The sequence below is a fragment of the Chiloscyllium punctatum genome, chromosome 1 (genome assembly GCF_047496795.1).
Source record: "Chiloscyllium punctatum isolate Juve2018m chromosome 1, sChiPun1.3, whole genome shotgun sequence".
Classification (NCBI taxonomy): Eukaryota; Metazoa; Chordata; class Chondrichthyes; order Orectolobiformes; family Hemiscylliidae; genus Chiloscyllium; species Chiloscyllium punctatum.
Window position 1 is genome coordinate 86,644,569 of NC_092739.1, and position 21,914 is coordinate 86,666,482.

Genomic DNA, 21,914 nt, shown 5'->3' on the forward strand with positions numbered 1-21,914 from the left:
CTAAGTCACTCAGGACATTTTGAATGCAATGCTCCCTGAACAGCAGTATAAACTAGATGGATAGTCAAAATGTTACTATGTTGTGGTGGAGAAAAACGATTCTGTGACATAAGTGCTGATTTTTAGTTACATTGCAGGGAAGACAACTGAACAACTTCAGTTCAGTGTGGGAAATGCAGTAAAAACAACTGGAGAGCAGTTGAAAATATATACTACTGCATTTCAGGCAGAAATCGTTTGAAGTGATTAGCCAAAGTCAGTATCAGGAAAAGACCTAGGAGGGGTCATAACTCAAAAAGCCAAATGCTATAACTTACATCAAGAAAGCAGAGTGTGGGGTTCGAAAACCATTGTTTTGTTTCCTTTCCTTCCCTTCAGATCTGATAAGGTTACCTCAGACAAAAAGTCAACTTGTACTCTCTCCACAGAAACAGCCAGAGTTTCTTTAGGATTGTTTCAGATTTGTAACATCCATATTATTTTGCTTTTATTATAGCAGTATTTCCTTCATGCATTCAACAGAGTTTAGTCAAAGAGAAGAGGAGCATGGAAACAGACCCTTCAGTACAACTTGTCTATGCCAACCAGATATCTCATCCCACCTACCAGCACCCAGCCCATATCCCTCCAAACCCTTCCTCTGCATATACCCATCCAGATGCCTTTTAAATGTTGCAATTGTACTAGCCACCACCACTTCCTCTGGCAACTCATTCCAGACATGTACCACACAGTGAAAAAGTTGCCCCTTAGGTCTCTCTCATATCTTTCCCCTCTCATCTGAAACCTATGCCCTTGATTTTTAGACACTCCCACCCCAGGGAAAAGGCTTGGTCTGTTTATCCTATCCATGCCCTTCATGATTTTATAAACCTCTATAAGGTCACCCCTCAGCCTCCGACGTACCAGGGAAAACAGCCCCAGCCTATTCAACCCCGCCCCGTAGCTCAAATCCTCCAAACCTGGCAGCATCCTTGGAAATCTTTTCTGAATCCTTTCAAGTTTCACAACATCTTTCCGATAGGAAGGAGACCAGAATTGCACACAATATTCCAATAGTGGCCTAACCAATGTCCTGTACAGCCGCAACATGACCTCCAAACTCCTGTACTCAATTCTCTGACCAATAAAGGAAAGCATACCAAACGCCTTCTTCACTATCCTATCTACCTGCAACTCCACTTTCAAGGAGCTATGAACCTGCACTCCAAGGTCTCTTTATTCAGCAGAAAGAAATTTGAAGTAGCTTGATGGAGTAGCTGTCAATAAAAGTCCTTGTACCACTTAATATAGTGGAGTGAAGTTTCTGGATCCATGAGAGCATTGGCTGAGGACAAGAGACAGATCGTTATGACATGGGGTAAACCCCTCTGCTAATTTAAACTAGCACCACAGAAAAGACACACACTGTGCTGTAATCTGTCAAAGTTCAAGGGCAAAAGACTATCCCAAAAGTAAAAATTAACTTTAAGTCCGACAGAGAATATTAAAACCAATAACTATTGACAACTCCTTTCTCTCAAGCCTATGTTTGACCTCCCACTCTACAATACTAGTCCAATAAAAAATCCTGAGTAAGATTTACAAAAATAAAATAATGACATTTCAAAACCAGCTTTGCAGATTCTATTTTGTAGATTGTCTCCAGGTCAGCCTCTATGTCCTGCTGCGCACTCCCCCACAGACAGGTACCTTTCAGAGACCTCTTCAGCCAAAAGTCTACATTTGTTAGTCTTTGGCATTTCTCTCCCTAACTGCTGAAAATGTCCAATTTTATACCCCAAAACATCAGTTTGTTTCATTGGTTTTAATATCAAAATACTAAATTCCAATTTGATTGAACTTTGGCCAAATTTGAATTTGTTGTGTTTCGTGGCAACGCAGCTGCTATTTATTTCAACCAAGTGTTAAATTATTCCCTTGTTCAGGAGTCTGATTTGTTAGTCCTTGATAGCTTTTCAATTCTCAAAAAAGGTACATTACACCTCTACTCCTTCCTGACACAGATCAGCCAAAGCAAGAGTAATTGCCGAGGCAATAACAGCAAGGTGGTGTCCAGGCCAGACTGACAAGAATGTGCAAGTATAATGCCTTCAATTTTGAGATTTGATGATCGAGTCACTAAAATCTGGAGGAGAGAATTGCTGAAATCTTTCTTGATCACATCAACGATCTAATGTGCACTGGAGTGTCTGGTCACACTATGACCTAAATTTGCGACAACACAATTCTCCATATTAAAATCAAGTTAAGCATGCGTTGTACATTACTATGCATTACAAATTCATTGCTGTTTGTTCAAAAGTGAAATCCTGTGCCTTCATTCTCAAGTCCCTGGACCAAATCAGCACTTGTCTTCTCAAGTAACCTGATTACTGAAGCCTAACCGGCTCATAACATTTCAATGGTCTTGTCTGCAATCTAAATCAACATGGCTTTGTGCGTGGAAAATCATGTCTCACAAACTTGATTGAGATTTTTTGAAAAAGTAACAAAGGGGATTGATGAGGGCAGAGCAGGAGATGTGATCTATATGAACTTCAGTAAGGCATTCGACAAGGTTCCCCATGGGAGACTGATTAGCAAGGTTAGATCTCATGGAATACAGGGAGAACTAGTCATTTGGATACAGAACTGGCTCAAAGGTCGAAGACAGAGGCTGGTGGCTGAGGGTTGTTTTTCAGACTGAAGGCCTGTGACCAGTGGAGTGCCACAAGGATTGGTGCTGGGTCCACTACTTACATAAATGATTTGGATGCGAGCATAAGAGGTACAGTTAGTAAGTTTGCAAATGACACCAAAATTGGAGGTGTAGTGGACAGCAAACAGGATTACCTCAGAATACAACAGGATCTGGACCAGATGGGCCAATGGGCTGAGAAGTGGCAGATGGAGTTTAATTCAGATAAATGTGAGGTGCTGCATTTTGGGAAATCAAATCTTAGCAGGACTTATACACTCAACGGTAAGGTCCTAGGGAGTGTTGCTGAACAAAGGGACCTTGGAGTGCAGGTTCATAGCTCCTTGAAAGTGGAGTCGCAGGTAGGTAGTATAGTGAAGGTGACGTTTGGTATGCTTTCCTTTATTGGTCAGAGTATTAGATTAGATTAGATTAGATTAGATTGAGTACAGGAGTTGGGAGGTCATGTTACCGCTGTACAGGTCATTGGTTAGGTCACTGTTGGAATATTGCGTGCAATTCTGGTCTCCTTCCTATTGGAAAGATGTCGTGAAACTTGAAAGGGTTCAGAAAAGATTTACAAGGATGTTACCAGGGTTGGAGGATTTGAGCTATAGGGAGAGGCTGAACAGGCTGGGGCTATTTTCCCTGGAGCGTCGGAGGCTGAGGGGTGACCTTAGGAGGTTTATAAAATCATGAGAGGCATGGATAGGATAAATAGACAAAGTCTTTTCCCTGGGGTCAGGGAGTCCAGAACTAGAGGGCATAGATTTAGGGTGAGAGGGGAAAGATAATAAAAAGAGACTTAAGGGGCAACTTTTTCATGCAGAGGGTGGTACGTGTATGGAATGAGCTGCCAGAGGAAGTGATGGAGGCTGGTACAATTGCAACATTTAAGAGGCATTTGGATGGGTATATGAAAGGGAATGGTTTGGAGGGATATGGACCGGGTGCTGGCAGGTGGAACTAGATTGGGTTGGGATATCTGGTCGACATGGACGGGTTGGACTGAAAAGGTCTGTTTCCATGCTGTACATTTCTGACTAAATGCTAGCTCCCTGTTCCAGCATCTAAGTGCTTCAGATCAATATCCTTACTGTCCTAGTCGGTGTCTTTGGCAATAATTCAAATATATATAAAACACTTTAAAAAATGGCAGGAAAAGTACATTTACCTTCTGTACTAGTTCGTATTGACTACCATCTTCCCAAACAAAGCTCACCTGCCATTTTTGTTCATTGCACCAGTGTCAAATGCTCCTGAAGTCTGATTAGGATGAGAAATCACCAAGACAAAGCAGTTTATTTTCTAAGCAATTTATTTTTCTTAAGTTTGATAGGCTGTTAGTGGGTAAGTTGCAATTCTCACATGCATGTTGTAAAAAGGGAAGGTGGCTTCAAAATTTTAACATTCTGGCTTGAGGCAATTTCTCACTTAAGGTGCAAGGCACCAAGAATAAAAGGATTCAAAAGAACACTAGGAATGTAAAAAAAATGTCTGGCACGCAAAACAATGCTACCCATAAAAAGACTTAAGGATAACAGGACTCAAACAGGTCACATTGCAATTAGAATACAGCAGCAACTGATCAACTGCAACTCTGAAGGTGAATTAGAATACACAGTTTATAAACATGTGTAAGACTTGCAAAAGTTGACAGAGGTAAAAGGCATTTACACAAGGCTCATACAAACTCATGAAGCATTAGAAGTAACAAGAATAGGATTTCTACCCTTAGAAGGAGAGATCACAAAAATTTGACTACCAGGTTTTCAAATCCAAATTGTATCTACACAATGCCTTTGAAACAGAAGTGCATTTGAATTGACATGGAGCCAAAATGGAGACAGCATCAAGCTTAAGTCTTGTAAAAAAGGTGCACGGTTAATTAAAATGCACTGTGGGCCAAGCTGCCTGGTCATTTGAGGGCACAGTTGGCAGTTGTAATGCAAATAATTGGAAATACTTGAATAAATTTCTGTACAGCTCATATCTGGATCAGAAAAGATAAGTGGCTTTCAATCAGAAGTATAAACAGTTTAAATTGAGCTGCTGTAATTTACAAGCACATTTGCTGAACATCTGTCACTTGGGTTACAAAACTCACCCCACGAATGAGAGCACAATATAGAAGGAACATTGCCACCTGCACACACATGGGTGCTGGGGAAAATAAGCAATACTGCAGTTAAGCGGGAGTGAGAGAGAGAAAAAAATATAAACAAACAGGAGTATCAGGGGTTCTGTTCACACAGAGCTAGCTCTTGAGGGAGCTGGATCAGTGTCAAAGATTCTCCTCTTGATTGTTTCAAAAGAAGGGGGAACTGAAAAAAAATAGAAGGAACATTGCACTCAGTTTGAAGTGAGAGCACCATCAAATCCTAAGTGACTATTTCAGGTGAAATGTTACATTTGCACAAGGTACCAATAAAAATGGTGTAACAATTGGTGGGATTGAAGAACTTACTGAGCTGAAAAGGTGTTGCTGGAAAAGCGCAGCAGGTCAGGCAGCATCCAAGAAACTCTCTTCCTCCCTCTCACTTTCTCCTTGAAGAACTTACTGTCAGTTTCCTATATCAAGAGGCTTTTAAATTGGTTCTCAACCACTTAGATATCCCGTGGAGCTGAAGGCCCTAAAAGGATACTTTTGAGGCCCAGGTTCAACACCCGTTAAAAAAAACCCAGAACTTTTCATACAAGCTTGTACCAGGTTCTGAGCTGGGAATAGTAATTTTGCACCAAGACAACATACAAATGTCCAGATTGCCACATCACTCAGTACACAATGCAATCTATGCAGAAGATAACACTGCATCATCCTATGACATACAAGATATGGAAAAATTGCAGCTATCAACTTCAGGTGTCTCAAAGCACATGACACAGGCATTCAGTGCAAAACCAAATAATGATCAAACCATTCTGAATAAGATAGTGAGAACAAATCAATCCAAATTCGTGGTAGATGGAGGTAAAACGCTCAAGGCAAAGATGAACTTGCAACTGAAGGAAAGAATGCATAATTCAAAAGACAGCAAGTGTTTAAGGTCAAGGATACAACTCAAAAACTATACAAGAGCTCATCTAAAGCTCTGGATGCTTTGCAGTAGTGCAATCAGTCAGTGGAAGCTTCATGACACAGGCTGGTGGCACAATAAAAGGGAACAAGGAAGCATTGTTATCCTGAAAAAAAAACTGACCACCCATTTGGCAAACCAGTGAACCCAAGTTCAGGGAGCAGGGTTAATGCATTAAAGTGCCAGAATAACATGAAGGAAATATGTAATTGCTGTAAACAGCTGTCATAGCTCAAACTACCAAGGTTGCAGATATTCCTGAAGGGCTTTTGCCCGAAACATCGATTTTACTGCTCCTCGAATGCTGCCTGAACTGCCGTGCTTTTCCAGCACCATTCTAATCTAGACTCTGGTTTCCAGCATGTGCAGTCATTATTTTTACCTATTGGAACAACATACAGACCAGCAACTATAAGTCTATTAGTTTTAAAATAGTGATGGAAAAAGATAGACCAGATTTAAAAGTTGAAGTTTTAAATTGGAGAAAGGCCAATTTTGACAGTATTAAGCAATAACCTTCAAAAGCTGATTGGTGGCAGGTTTTCACAGGTAAAGGGACAGCTGGAAAATGGGAAGCCTGTAGAAATGAGATAATGAGTGTCCAGAATCAGTATATTCCTGTTAATGTGAAAGGAAAGACTGGTAGGTATAGAGAATGCTGGATGACTAAAGAAATTGAGGGTTTGGTTCAGAAAAAGAAGGAAGCATATGTCAGGTATAGACAGAATAGATCAAGTGAATCCTTAGAAGAGTACCAAGGCAGTAGGAGTATACTTAAGTGGGAAATCAGAAGGGCAAAAAGGGGACATGCAATAGCTTTGACAAATAAGGTTAAGGAGAGTTGAAAGGGTTTTTACAAATACATTAAGCACAAAATGGTAAGAAGGGAGATAATTGGGCACCTTAAAGATCAGCAAAGCAGCCTGTGTGTGGAGTCACAGGAGTTGGGGGAGATACTAAACAAATATTTTGCTTCAGTGTTTACTGTGGAAAAAGGAAATTGAAGATATAGAATGTAGGGAAATAGATGGTGACATCTTGAAAAATGTCCATATTACAGTGGAGGAAGTGCTGGACATCTTGAAATGCATTAGAGTGGATAAATCCCCAGGATCTGATCAGGTGTACCCTAGAACTCTGTGGGAAGTGAGGAAGGTGATCGCTGGGCCTCTTGCTGAGATGTTTGTATCATCAATAGTCACAGGTAAGGTGTTGGAAGCCTGGAGGTTGGCTAATCTGGTACCCCTGTTTAAGAATCGTGGTAAGGACAAGCCAGGGAATATCCTGGTGAGTCTGACGTCAGTGGTGTGCAAGTTGTTGGAGGGAATCCTGAGGGGCAGGGTGTACATGTATTTGGAAAGGCAGGGACTGATTTGGGATAGTCAACATGGCTTTGTGCATGGGAAATCATGTCTCACAAACTTGATTGAGTTTTCTGAAGAAGTAACAAAGAGAATTGATGAGGGCAGGGCAATGAATGTGATCTATATGGACTTAAGTAAGACATTCGACAAGGTTCCCCATGGGAGACTGGGTTAGCAAGGTTAGATCTCATGGAATACAGGGAAGACTAGCCATTTGGATACAGAACTCGTTTGAAGGTAGAAGACAGGGGTGCTTTTCAGACTGGAGGCTTGTGACCAGTGGTGGGCTACAAGGATTACTGCTGGTTCCACAACTTTTTGTCATTTATGTAAATGATTTTGATGTGAGCTTAGAGGGTATAGTTAGTAAGTTTGCAGATAATACCAAAATTGGAGGTGTAGTGGACAGTGAACAAGGTTACCTCTGATTACAGCGGGATCTTGATCAGATGAGCCAATGGGCTGAGGAGTGGCAGATGGAATTTAATTTCGATAAATGAGAGGTGCTGCATTTTGAGAAAGCAAACCTTTGCAGAAAGTTTACACTGAATGGCAAGGTCCTCGGGAGTGTTGCTGAACAAAGAGACCTTGGAGTGCAAGTTCAAGGTTCCTTGAAAGTGGAGTCGCAGGTCAATAGGATAGTGAAGGCGGCATTTGGTATGCTTTCCTTTATTTGTCAGAGTATTGAGTACAGGAGTTGGGAGGTCATGTTGCTGCTGTACAGGACATTGGTTAGGCTCCTGTTGGAATATCGTGTGCAATTCTGGTCTCCTTCCTATCAGAAAGATGTTGTGAAACTTGAAAGGGTTCAGAAAAGATTTACAAAGGTGTTGCCAGGGTTAGAGGATTTGAGCTATAGGGAGAGGTTAAACAGGCTGGGGCTGTTTTCACTGAAGCATCGGAGGCTGATGGCTGACCTTATAGAGGTTTACAAAATCAAGGGCATGGATGGGTAAGTAGACAGGCCTTTTCCCTGAGATGGGTGAGTCCAGAATTAGAGGACAAAAGTTTAGGGTGAGAGGGGAAAGATATAAAAGAGACCTACGGGACAACTGTTTCATGCAGAGGGTGGCATGTGTATGGAATGAGCTGCCAGAGGAAGTAGTGCTAGCTAGTACAATTGCAACATTTAAAAGGCATCTGGATGGGTATATGAATAAAGGGTTTGGAGGGATAGGGGCTGGGTGCTGGCAGGTGGGACTAGATTGGATTGGGATATCTGGTCGGCATGGACAAGTTGGACTGAAGGGTCTGTTTCCATACTGTACATCTCTATGATCTATGACTAACTAAACAGATTTTAAAAATACCAAAGCCATGACAGGACTAAAGAAGCCAAGGGCAGCAGATGCATGGAAACCATTGTCACATGTAAGCTCCCCTTCAGCCAACACCATCCTGACTTGGAACGATACCATTGTTCTTTCAGGGTCACTGAGGCAAAATCTTGGAATCCTCATATAGTAATATTGGTGTGCCTATACCATGTGAACTGTAGCAGTTCAAGGAAGTAGATCAACACCAGATTAAAAGGTGCTGATCAAGCTTGCAACCCATCCAATGAACAAACATCCAAAAGGCAAAAACTCCATACCACTGGTTTCAGAATAATAGAACCAAAAACAATAAACAGCACATCTATAAAATGCCTGGACTATAAGATACAGCAGTGCAAGTAGATCATTCAGCTCATTGACTCTGCGCTACCATTCAATAAGATTACGGCTGATCCGAATTAATTCCATTTTCTTGCCTTTCCCAAATAACCCCGATTCCCTTAAAATCCAAAATCTCTCAGCTTTGAATATACTTAATGACAACCTCAACAGCCCTGAGTAAACAATCCCACAGATTCAATACCCTCAAGAAATTCTTCTTCATTGGTCTTAAATGGGTGTCACCTTAGGTGATCATAGGTTTAGGTTTTAGACACAACCAGAAAGGGAAACAAGTTCGACACATCCACCCTGTCAAGACCCCAAGAATCTCATGTTTCAATAACGTGACTTCACTCTAGATTCCAATGGAGTATAGGACCAAACTACTCAACCTCTCCCCAGACAATGGTCCCCATCATCAATACTTGATATCATCCAAGTGAACCTTCTCTAGACTACCTCCATTGCCTGTATAGCTTTCTTTAGCTAAGAGCACAAAACTATTCACAGTATTCCAGCTGTGATCAGATTGGCGCCATGGATAGTTTTAAACATAACCTCACGTTATATTCCATCTACCAAGATTTTGCCCACTGACAGTCATAGACTCAGCTGTCTATATCCCTCTGTAGACTGGCTAATCACGACCACTTGTCTTCTCACTTACTTTTGTCATCAGCAAAATAGGCTATAGTACATTAACGCTCTTCAAGCCATTAATACCATTTTCAATAATTGCAGCCCCAGCATTGATCTGTGGCACTCCATTCTGAATGTAGTACATCGAAAAGCACTAACTGATCAGAAACTAGGAATCTTGGCTTCAAATGCATCTCGAGTGTCTTTTTATAGCAGTTGGATGCTCTGCAGCTGGAATATCACTAGAGATTACAAAAATGATTAGTCATTTTCTTCTCTTCAAGTTATCAATTGAACCAAATGGAAAGATTGCATGAAAACAATTGCTCAAGTTTCAGTTGACATACAATCTATGGGTTCTGATAATTTGCACAGAATCAAATCAACTATAGTCAGATAGTCAGAAACACTCCTGAAAAAGGAAGCCATCAGCATGTGATGAAAAGGTCCAAAGTGGTGTAATTTTCTAGCAAAACAAGTACTGCGCTTGCAAGTGGAAAGAGCTCTTCCAAAACTTTATGCTACATTCAAGATGAACAAATTTAGAGCTACAGAATAAAGTCACCAAACCAGGAAGTCTGAAGGATGAACAGGACATAACATAACGTGCTGAACAGAAGCTTCATGTTATTATGTTGGAAAATGAGGCATCCAAGAGAAAGATTTGGAACCTCTGTCCCAAGAAGGAACTGCAAAAACAAAGAGGAATGAATAGAGTTGAGAGCAAACAATTCGACAGCAGATGCAACCTACTCTACTTCAAAGTGGCAAAAAGATTTTCTGGTGGCCAATATCTAATTGCAAGAGGAAATGTGAATCAAAGGCATGGGCAATATGGTCCCTAGTAGGTAGCTGTAAACCTGGAGGACCACAGGTGTCAGCAGTGGAAAAGAAAAGGTGCATTATTGCAATGCAGGGCTCAAGGAGGACGCAGGCCAAAGATTAACCATAGCACATTAGTTAAGAGGAAACAACGTATGTCATCCTCTCCTCACACCCTGTTCCCCTCCCCAGTAACATCACCACCAAAAAAAAAGCCTAAGGAAAAGACTCAAATGAAATGCTATCACATTTTTATTTAATCTTTTCAACAAAATGGTGAGACTCCAAGTCTGGCAGCATCTGAAGAGACAGATTTCATGCTCAATCTGGAGACTCTTAGTTGAAGTCAGATGACGACATTCTGGACTCACAACATTGTTTTTACCTCACAACATTAACTGTTTCTCTGACCCCACAGATGCTGCTAGACCTGCTAAAAGACTGGAGATGTTCAGTTTTAACTATTGCTTTTTAAGTTTACTTTATGCCAAGAGTAATGACTGGAACAAAATCTTTATCAAGTGAACTGCTGGGGAATTACAGGTTAAAAAACTTTTCTGATCACCATTAAAATGGGGAAGACGAGTGAAGTAAATGCGGTTAATGAAAGCTAATGTCATTTGGTACTTCAAGCTTGAAACTGGCAGAGAGCATTTAAGATTGAAAAAAAAAATACAATTATAGACAACATTGTCAAGCACCTATGAAAACAATTGGGATGGATTTCAAAGCACAAGAATTCTCAGTTGTTAATACATATTAAACTAGTTGCAAGATTATCCGTTCACTTAGTCAACCACATAGTAGCTCACATGTGAATGAAGTTTCCTGTGCCACAAAACTCTCCTTCACCCAAGTCTTGGTACCTAGTGCTCAAAGCAAATTCAAAACATTTGCGAAAACACGTTTGGATAAATAAAGCAACACAAATATTCTCACTGCCCCATCTTCTCTGCCAGAAGAGAGACAGTAAGAGATATAGCACAGAAACAAACCCTTCAGTCCAACTCATCCTTACCAACCTGATATGCAAAATAAATCTAGTCCCATTTGCCAGCATTTGGTCCACATCCCTCTAAACCCTTTATATTCATATACCCATCCAGATGCCTTTTAAAATGTAATCGTACCAGCCTCCATCACATCCATCGGCAGCTTATTTCATACACACACCACACTCGGCATAAAAATGTTGCCCCTTAGGTCCCTTTTAAATCTTTTCCCTCTCTCCTTATACCTATACCTGTCGTTTTGGACTTGTCCACTCCAGGAAAAAGACCTTGTATATTTGCGCTCCCCATACCCCTCATGATTTTATAAAAACTTATATAAAAAGTCACCCCTCAGTCTCCAATGCTTCAGGGAAAATTGCCTCAGCCTATTCAGCCTCTCCATTTAGCTCAAATCCTGGCAACATTGTAAGTCTTTTCTGATCCCTTTCAAGTTTCACAACATTTTTCTTATAACAAGGAGACCAGAATTGCATGTAGTATTCCATTTGTCGCCAAACCATTATCCTGTACAGCCACAAGAAGATCTCCTAGCTCCTACACTTCATGTGCTGAGCAATAAAGGAAAGCATACCAAATGCCTTTTTCACTAGCCTATCTACCTGTGACTTTACTTACTATGAACTTGCACCCAAGGTCTCTGTTCAGCAAAACTACCCTGGACCTTACTATTCAAGGTGTATACATTCTGCCCTGGCGTGCCTTTCCAAAATACAGCACTTCACATTTATCTAAATTAAACTCCATCTGCCACTCCTCAGCACATTGGAACCTTGATCAGATGCACCATTGTATTAAGGTAATCTTCACTGTCTACTGAACCTCCAATTTTGGTGTAATCTACAAACTTACTAACTATACCTATGTTCACATCACGTCTCTTATATAAATGACAAAAAGCAGTAGACCCAGCACCGATCCTTATGGCACATAGCTGAACACATGACTCCAGTCTGAAAAGCAACCTTCCACCTCCACACTGTATTCTTTCTTTGAGCCAGTTCTGTATCTAAATGGTTAGTCCTCCCTGTACTCCGTGAGATCAAACCTTGCTAACCAATCTACCATGAAGAACATTGTTGAACGGCTTACTCAAGTCCAAATAGATTACATCCACTACTCTGCCCTCAATCCCTTCAGTTATTACTTTAAAACAAACTCAGACAAGTTCAAGACACATGATTACCCAAACACAAAGCCATGTTGACTATGTGCAATCAGTCCTTGTCTTTCCACATACATGTACATCCTATCCCTCAGGATTCCCTCCAACAACTTGCCCACTACCAACATCAGGCTCCCTAGTCTACAGTTCCCTGGCTTTTCTTAGAATCCCTACAGGCTATTTGAGCCTGCTCTGCCATTCATCATGATCATGGCTGATCATCCTACTCAACAACCTAATCCTGATTTCTGTTCATCACCTTTTATCCCATTATCCTTCCCATCTCCAGTCTTTTGGCACCTCACCTGTGACTAGTGATGATACAAATATCTCAGCAAGGGGCCCAGCAATCACTTCCCTAACTTCCCACAGGGTTCTGGGGTACACTGATCAGGTCCCACCTTTATACATTTCAAGATGTCCAGCAGCACTACTTCTAATGGGGACATTTTTCATAATGTCCCTACTTATTTCCCCATGTTCTCTATCTTCCAAATCCTTCTTCACAGTAAACATTTAGGCAAAATACTTTAGATTAGATTTTTTTTAAAGATTAGATTACTTACAGTGTGGAAACAGGCCCTTTGGCCCAACAAGTCCACACCGACCCTCCAAAGAACAACCCACCCAGACCCACTCATTTACCCCTTCACCTAACACTACAGACAACTTAGCATGGCCAATTTACCCTACCTGTACATTTTTGGACTGTGGGAGGAAACTGGAGTACCCGGAGGAAACCCACGCAGATATGGGGAGAATGTGCAAACTCCACACAGACAGTTGCCTGAGGTGGGAATTGAACCTGGGTCTCTGGCGCTGTGAGGCAACAGTGCTAACCACTGTGCCACCATGCCGCCCTAAATTTCACCAGCTATCACAATGGGATTTGAACCCATACCCCCAGAACATTAGCATGAAGTGCCACATTGATAACCAAGGGGCATTACCACTAAGTCACTGACCAATACTCATTTAGTATCTCCCCATCTCCTATGATTGCACAAATCGGTGACTTTGCCAATCTTTAATGTGTCCTATTCTCTCCCTAGTTAGCTTTTGTCCTTAATGTATTTGTAGAATCCATCTGGATTCCCCTTAACCTTATTTGCCAAAGCTCTCAAGTCCACTTTCGGCCAAGCTGATTTCCCTCAAGTATACTCCCACTGCCTTTATTCTCTTCTAGGGATTGACTCAATTTTTGCTGTCTATACCTGACATATGCTTCCTTCTTAACCAAACTCTCAATTTCTCTCGTCATCCAGTACTGCTTATACCTACCCTAACAAGAATATACTGTCTTATTTTCAAAGGCTTCCCATTCTCCAGCCATTCCTTGACCTGGAAAGATTCATCTCCATCAGCTTTTGAAAGTTTAGATTAGATTCCCTACAGTATGGAATCAGGCCCTTTGGCCCAATAGGTCCACACCGACCCTCCAAAGAGTCACCCACCCAGACCCATTGCCCTACGTTTTAACCCTGACTAGTGTACCTAACACCATGGGCAATTTAGCATGGCCAATTTACCTCACCTACATATCTTTGGATTGTGGGAGGAAACCCACACAGACATGTGAAGAATGTGCAAACCTCTTGCCCAATACCATCAAAATTGGCCTTCCTCCAATTTAGAACTTCTACTTCTAGATCTGATCTATCCTTTTCCATCACTATTTTAAAGTGAATAGAATTATGCTCGCTGGCCCCCCAAGTGCTCTCCCACTGACACCTCAGTCACCTGCCAAGCCTTATTTCCCAAGAATAGGTCAAGTTTTGCATTTTCTCTAGTAGATACGTCCACATAGAAGTTGAAGTCTTGCCCATCTCTTAACAGTTAACCTCAACAGACCCACATTTACTGTCAATTTTTTTTTAAAAATTGAAAAAATAAATTTCTTAGCTTTACAGTTAGTCCTCAAATGTCCCAATGACCTGAATTCTGTAGTGTGTTAACAAGGCAAAACCTGACTCATTCCAAAAGGAGATAACATGCTTCTGACATTGCCAGTTGTTACTTTTTGATCACTGAATCAATCCATATTCAAACGCTATTTAAGAAAATGTTCCTCGTGTCTAAACTTTACCGAAACGACATCTGACATAGATTCTCAATAGTCCAAGAGGCAGCGAAGTTGCAACATCATAGTAAGCGACAATTCTCTACGGAAAGCAATGTATTCCAATCAAAACACTTAAGCACAAAAAAATTACACCATTATTATTTCTTGCTTTACATCCTTGACTGTTCCTAGTTATTCAGTCATTTACCGAAAATGTGATCAAAGAATTGCTGACACGTCAGCAGCATGGTATTAGTAAACAAACACGCATGTGTGTGTTGCCGGTCGTATCTCAGGGAAAAGTGCTTTACAACTTCAGTGTTCTGCTGAACTGCGGAAAATTCAGCAAGAAAAGCTGCAGCAAGTTCTCTCCAATGAGGTATTTACCAGATAATCCTCAAACCAACGCTGCGTTAACCCCGAGCCCCGAGTCTAAGGAAAACACTCCTGCCTTATTCGAATATTAGAGAATCTTGACGTTGGAAGAGGCCCGATTAGACAACACCTCTCATCACTGCTGTAGTCAAAGTCAAATCTCATTTCGGTCGTTGTTACTGTTTTACCTAAACTGGCTTACGCATTGAGCACGTGTCCACAATTTTAGGCAAGGTCTTACAAGATTGCCTAGAGATGTCTTTTATTCCTTAATTCCAGGACAGTGTGTAGGAGACTGATACTTCGGGGAGTGATTTCAGTAAGAGTGTTGTAATTCCGAAAGGCTGCCAGGAAGGCATTAAAACTTCGATACCACAAGTCGCAAGTTTTGTCACTTCGTCCTTTGCCATCCCCTGCCCAGCACCCCCACATCCACCCCTCTGTCCAAAGATTTACACATTAAGTGGTTTGGCTGTACTCTGTAGTATCCAGGGATATGCAGTATTAGGTGGGCTAGCCGTGATAGACGAGAGTGACAGGGATAGGGCGGGAGCTGGGTGGGATACCCAAAGAAGGGCCGGTGCAGACTCGGTGGGGTGAATAACCTTTTTCCACACTGTCGTGATTTTATGAAATGGATCAATGTCGCACACACCTCAATCGTTATTACCAAGCTCTTGGTCAACCACCCACTTCCCAAACTTATAGTCAAAGCGTCCCTAACCGGTCATTTAAAAAAGTCATTTTGACCTCTAAACTCAAGAGGAATTTGTAGAAACTAAACCGAATTTGACAATAAGAGTTGCATTAAGTTACTCATTGATTCGCTCAGGTGGTTTACTTTCACATCACCAATTGGCACGAGCTTGAAAAATATAATTCTCGCCCTTGAACACATTCCGAACATTCTAGTTCGGAAAACACATTATACAGGAGCTCTAAGGCAGCAAGTAAAAAAAAATCGAGTTAAGGCAAACAAAGGCAACGTCGAAACACAGTTCGGTTCACAAGTCTATATAGTTGTCCGAAATAAGCTTAATCAGATCAAATCAATTTTAAGAAATTATGCTCTTAATCCACGTGCCATTTAACAGTCAAGTAGATTCCAACCTGCAAACAGCTTTTTTTTTCTGCACAACTCAATTTAACAATCTACCTTAATAATTGTAGAAATAAGCCAGTTTACTAGAGAGACGAGCTGATAAAACTCTAACGTGAGATAGCCCAGAAGTAAAAAGTTACTCAACAAACAAAACAAACACCGCGAGAGAACTCAGTGACAAAGTTCAGTTACCATGCAACAGCTAGTCCCCAACCCTGAAGAATTTTGGCAATGATTGAAACACCAATCCTTCCCCATACGTCACAACCTGTGGAATGTGAACCAGCACAATAAACTTTTTCTTTGCCAATAGCTAAATCATTACTTTGTTCTTTAGAAAAGCGTGCTCTGTCATATATCAATTAACAAAACACAACCGACGATAAAAATAGTTCATTGCGTTGACATTTTACTGACTACAGCAAACACTTCAGATCAGCAGAAATATTAACACTCACAGCAAGTGCAATTCATCCGGCGTCAGTTTGTTTATTGTATGGACCTTTTCAAGTGGCAATGAATTTGATAGCAGGGGAAACACCACTGAGCCCCCATGCTGACATCTGGGGTGTTAAGCACAACAGTTTAAAGTAATTCGTAAAGCAAATTCACTCAATGCGACATATGATCGGGGAAAAAGGAGGACAAATTACACTTGACAGTTGGCTATGGACATGAGCGAAACGTTCACTTAATCACTGCAAGTGTTTATGCAATCCATTCATTTCCACTTTACATATCCTTGTTACCAGGGCCTCATTGTCAAAGAGATGTCAATCACCGTTTGATGGCACTTCAGGTGCAGAGGCTGCTGTTGCCACGAGCACTCCAATCAGCATCAGCGGCAACACCTGGTTCATCGCCTCTAGCGGTCAGGACTGAAACTACTTCAAGAGTATTCCTGGTACAGAGCTTATACTCAAACATCGAATCTCATGTTCCTCAGATGCTGTTTGGCCGGCTGTGCTTCTCCAGAATCACACTTTTTGACACACGACTGAAGTTACACGTTTAGAAAAATGTATACCCTAATTCCCGTGTCTCAATCTGACGAGGAAGGTGGGAGATTAACTGACTTTCGTGTTCATGTGGACCATCGATGTTTTACTAATGATGCTTTAAGCATTTGACTTGTACAATTTGAAACGGACTGGTACTAACCTAAATTTTCTATGGCTTAAACCTAGGTTTGGCATCAAATAATCCTACAAACTTTATTTTACTTCTTGTTGTCTTCTACCCAGAAGACCTGTTAAGGGCTGATACTCAAGTTGTCCAGAGTTGTCTCATCCACTTTTGTCATCGACTGTTAGTTTGTCCCCAAAGTCTTGAGCCAAGACTGGCTTCTATATACTGGTCTGTCCTGATAACTTTATTTCTTGAGTGGTGGTTAAGTGAAGTTTGAAAATAATGCAATAAAAGTTAATTTATTGCATCATGTTTTTGCAGGAACACTGAACTTTGGAAATATGCAGTGTCCTTGTCTATCTGACCTGAAATAGACATTCACGGTATTAGACCTTTTTAGAATAGTGATAAGGAGAAACTTCTTCAGCCAGAGAGTAGTGAATCAATGAAATTCACTGCCACAAAAGGCTGTGGAGACCAGGCTGCTATGTATATTTAAAATGGAGATAGATTCTTGATTATAAAAGATTATGGGGAGAAAGTGGCAGAATGGGGTTGAGACACTTAGCAGCCATGACTGAATGGCAGAGCAGACTTGATGGGCTGATTGGCCTAATATTTGCTCCTATGGTATTATGGCCTTAATGTTAAGTGTATAATATTCATCTGAATAGAAAGTTTTTAATTGTTGATAAAACTTTTGGGCACAAAATAAATTTGCAAAGGTATGTTCATGATGCATGTTAATTTTTAATTCGGTGGTTGGTTTTATGCCTTGGCCTTTATTTGTTTGAAGTACAAACATTGAAACACTAAAAATAGGGTTTTTTTGTTTAGTATATTGTACACCTCCTACTCCATTAGGATGGAGACGTGGTTTCTGAGAAAATGAGGGACCCTAAAAATTTGGAAATGTGCAGTGTCCTTACTATCTTCTCAGAAATGGAGAGTCACAATGTTAGACATAACAGCAGGTGTAGGTTATTTGACCCATCAATCTCCTCTGCTAGTCAATGAGGTCATGGCTAACTGTATGATCTCCATGACTTTCATCAAAACCCTTGATTTCTTTCCTGATTACAACTCTATCTCAGCCTCGAATGTACTTAATGAATTAGCCTCTGCAGACCTCTGTGGAGAAGAATTCTACAGATTCACTCTCATCTGAAAAAATAATTCCTCATTTTCTATCAATAGGTGATTTAGTCTGAGATTATGCTACTTGATCCTCTAATCCCACAAGAGGAAACGCACACCCTCCACACTCCAGTGAGTACAAACCTACCTGCATTAACCTCCCCTCAAAAAAAATCCCTCTGTGTATGGGGTCAACCTAGCGAACCTTCTCTGGAGTACCTCCACGCCTGTGCATTGTGACTAAGTTGTGGCTTTGAGGTGTCTGTAAGAAAGTAAACAGCTTGTACCTTTTAAGTTGGAACAATAGAAGCAGCTGGGTGTGGCCAGCTCTTACAGACCAGGATTTCCACTTTTTTAAGGTTTTGGATTCAGCAGAAACTGCTGGAGCCTTGAAGTAGAAGTATGTTTTTTTTTGCTCTCTTGACGACAGCTAGAAACAAGTTTTTTTTCTTCGTACTGTGGGTGTTGCATGTGGAAAAGATTCTTCTGGATCTGCCTTTTGGCCAAGGGATGTGTTTGTGATGCTATATTGGATCAGTTAATTAATAATTATTGTACCTAGTATTCTAACATCAGTAGTTTGGCCAATAAAATAGCATCTGGAACACAGCAACTGACAATCACCTTTTTTTTTTAAAAGTAAGAAAAGATTAGAGTCTAGGCTACCACCTACAAATATTTTGAGGGGTGGGTCTGATCTAGTCTAAAACAATACCTTTCTCCAATAAGTGAATAAAAACTATTCCTAGCTTTCTCTGTACAGTCTGATCTGTTACTTATGTCATGCAGGAACACTTGATCATATACGTACAGCATGGAAACAGACCCTTTAGTCCAAGTCTTCCATACTTACCAGCTATTCTAAAGCCATCTAGTCCCAGATTTAGGTTTGCTAGCTGAGCTGGCAGTTTCATTGTCAGATACTTTGTCACCATACTAGGTAATATCTTCTGTGAACCTCCGGACGAAGCACTGCTCGTGTTTACTGCTTTCTGTTTATATGTTTGGGTTTCGTTGGGTTGGTGATGTCATTTCTTGATCATCTTCTCTGGGGGTGGTAAATGGGTAGACAATATACAGACAACAAGCAAAACTAATGTAATTTACATATTAATGTGCAAGAATTGGATAAATAGGCAGAAAACTAGCCAGCAGGATATATGAATATCAACTAGCCACAAAAAGGCATGACCCTCTCTCTGTCATAAGTATCCTTCCCTACACATAAGGAAGGCCATCACTTTGACTGGGACAACACATCCATCCGCGGACAAGCCAAACAGACACGTACAAGAATTCCTAGAAGCATGGCACTCTAAGCAGAACTATATCAACAACCACATTGGTTTGGATCTCATTTACCACACTCTGAAGAAAAAGTACAAAAAATGATATCACAAACTCAAGGAAACCCAAACACATAACTTAAAAAGTAGGAAACACCAGTAGCACTTTGGCCAGAGGCTCACTGAAAATGTTACCTAATATGGTGATGAAACTTCTGGGAATGAACTTTCCAGCTCAGTGAGCAAACATACAGCCAGAATCTCAACCAAAGCTACAAATCTTCTCAAACCTCACTGCCTTCTAATCCCATTTGCCAGCATTTGGCCCATATCTCTTAAACCCTTCCTATTCAAATACTTATCCAGATACCTTTTAAATGTTGCAATTGTACCAGCCTCCACCACTTCCTCTGGCAGCTGATTCCATATATGCACCACCATCTGTGTGGAAAAAGTCCTGTTAGGTCTCTATTTTTATATATATATCCTCTCCTCTCACCCTAAACCTATGCCCTCTAGTTCTGGACTTTTCCCCCACCCCAAGGAAAGGACCTTATCTATTTAACCTAGCCATGCGACTCATGATTTTATAAACCTTTGTAAGGTCATCCCTCAGCCCCTGCTCCAGGGAACAAAAGTCCTAGCCTACTCCACCTCTTCCAAGAGCTCAAACTGTCCAGTCCCAGCAACGTCCTTGTAAATAGTTTCTGAACCCTTTCAAGTTTTACAACATCTTTCCTACAGCAGGGAGACCATAACTGAAAGCAGTATTCCAAATGTGGCCTAACCAGCTTCCTGTACATATTGCATATTTTTAAAATATCTTGGCTACTTTCACCTGGCTGAGCTTCAGAACAATAAAGCTAACCTGTTACTTGTTTAACTTTTTTATTTTAAAAAAAACACCCCTGTCTGACTAATTTCTCAGCAATATCTGCGCACACATAAAGTACAGTGAATCAGCAATACATCCTCAAATTCAAGGCCTCTGTTCAAACCAACTGAGGAGTGAGAAAAAGGGAATCCATCCACTCATTTTCAGTGGTTGTTATTGGAAAATCAGTGATTTCTTTCCTTTGAATAGTTATTATCTATTTTGATGCCTAAAATCTTTTAAAAATAAACAGTTCCATGTGCTGATGTGGTTTGAAAGTGTCCACATTCCTGTTGCTGGCAGATATGTTATCAGATTAAAGATAAAAATAGTTAGAGAAATTGAGATACAGGTGATAAAATTTGCAAGACAGTAGCTGAAACTTTTAACTGTAAACAGTAAACTTCCACTTCTTTGTTACCAGTCTTGTTGCTGTAGTCTTGCATGTTGTTGCCTCTTTTTGCAACCATAATTCAAAATATCCATTGAGCTGAAATTGGCATGACAAAAGTTTATTTCCAAGACTGCAATACCTGTGCCTAAAACTAGACTGAAAATGTACTGTTGCATACTAATTAAACATCTCGACTCAGTTTGCAAAACCTTGGGATTCTTGTGTCTTTCAGCTTTGGAATTTTCAATACTAATGAATACTTGGTTTCATACAAGCACAATTAATTCAATACCCTGCAGATGAGACAAACCATGCTTGAAATGCACAGCAGCTTGGTAGATATTTGGAAGAAAGATATGAAGAAAACACTTCAGGTCAGAAACTTAATCAGAACTTGCGTGATAAAGTGGTTTCAAATAAATGGTTTACTGTTCTGCTGCAGGTGATTTTATCTTTTACTGTAAGTGTACGTCTTAATTAATTTGTAGTATCTTGAGTTAAGAACAGAATTAGGTGGAGTCTGCTCTGCCGTTCAATTTTGCCTGATATGTTTCTCAACCCATTCTTCTGCTTTCTCACCATCACCCTTGGGCCCTTTAGCAATCAAGATAGACAACTATCTCTATTAACTGCACTCAAGGACTTAGCCTCCACAGTTTTCGGCAGCAATGAGTTCCACAGATCTGATGTCTGCACATGACCCTCTGACTGAAGAAATTCCTCCTCATCTCATTCTAAAGGGTTGTCCCTTCACTCTGAGGCAGTGCCCCCTCTAATTCATGGAAACATCATCTGCAATTTCTCTCTATCCAGGGTTTGGTATTTTGCAAATTTCAGTCACAGTCCCCTGCTATCTCAAATTTGAGGACAGATCCAGAGTCCTCAACCACTCCTCTTACAACAAGCCCTCCAAGTTCTCAGGTCATTCTTAAAACTCCTTTAGAATGCCCAACCACTGTGCCCACTCCACCCCAGCCAAAGGCCAGCACATCCTTCATCAGATAGGGTACCCAAAAGAAAATAAATAAAATAAGGATATGACAAAAATGTCATTCAGTCCAACCTATCCATTTAGTCATTTCGAAATCCTGAGGCAAACCTTGTGCCAGAGGTGAGGAGCTCAAAATCCACCTCTCAATGA

At 40.8% G+C, this 21,914-nt stretch overlaps 1 protein-coding gene across 1 annotated transcript in view; it reads right to left on the reverse strand.

The window, feature by feature from the left end:
- Positions 1-16,146, reverse strand: part of mtus1b (microtubule associated tumor suppressor 1b) — a 204,178-nt gene extending 188,032 nt beyond the window's left edge. The window contains exon 1 of the mRNA XM_072570273.1: positions 16,009-16,146. The gene's annotated coding sequence lies outside the window, so the exon portion shown is untranslated. The remainder of the gene's footprint in view (positions 1-16,008) is intronic.
- Positions 16,147-21,914: the final 5,768 nt, after the last annotated feature.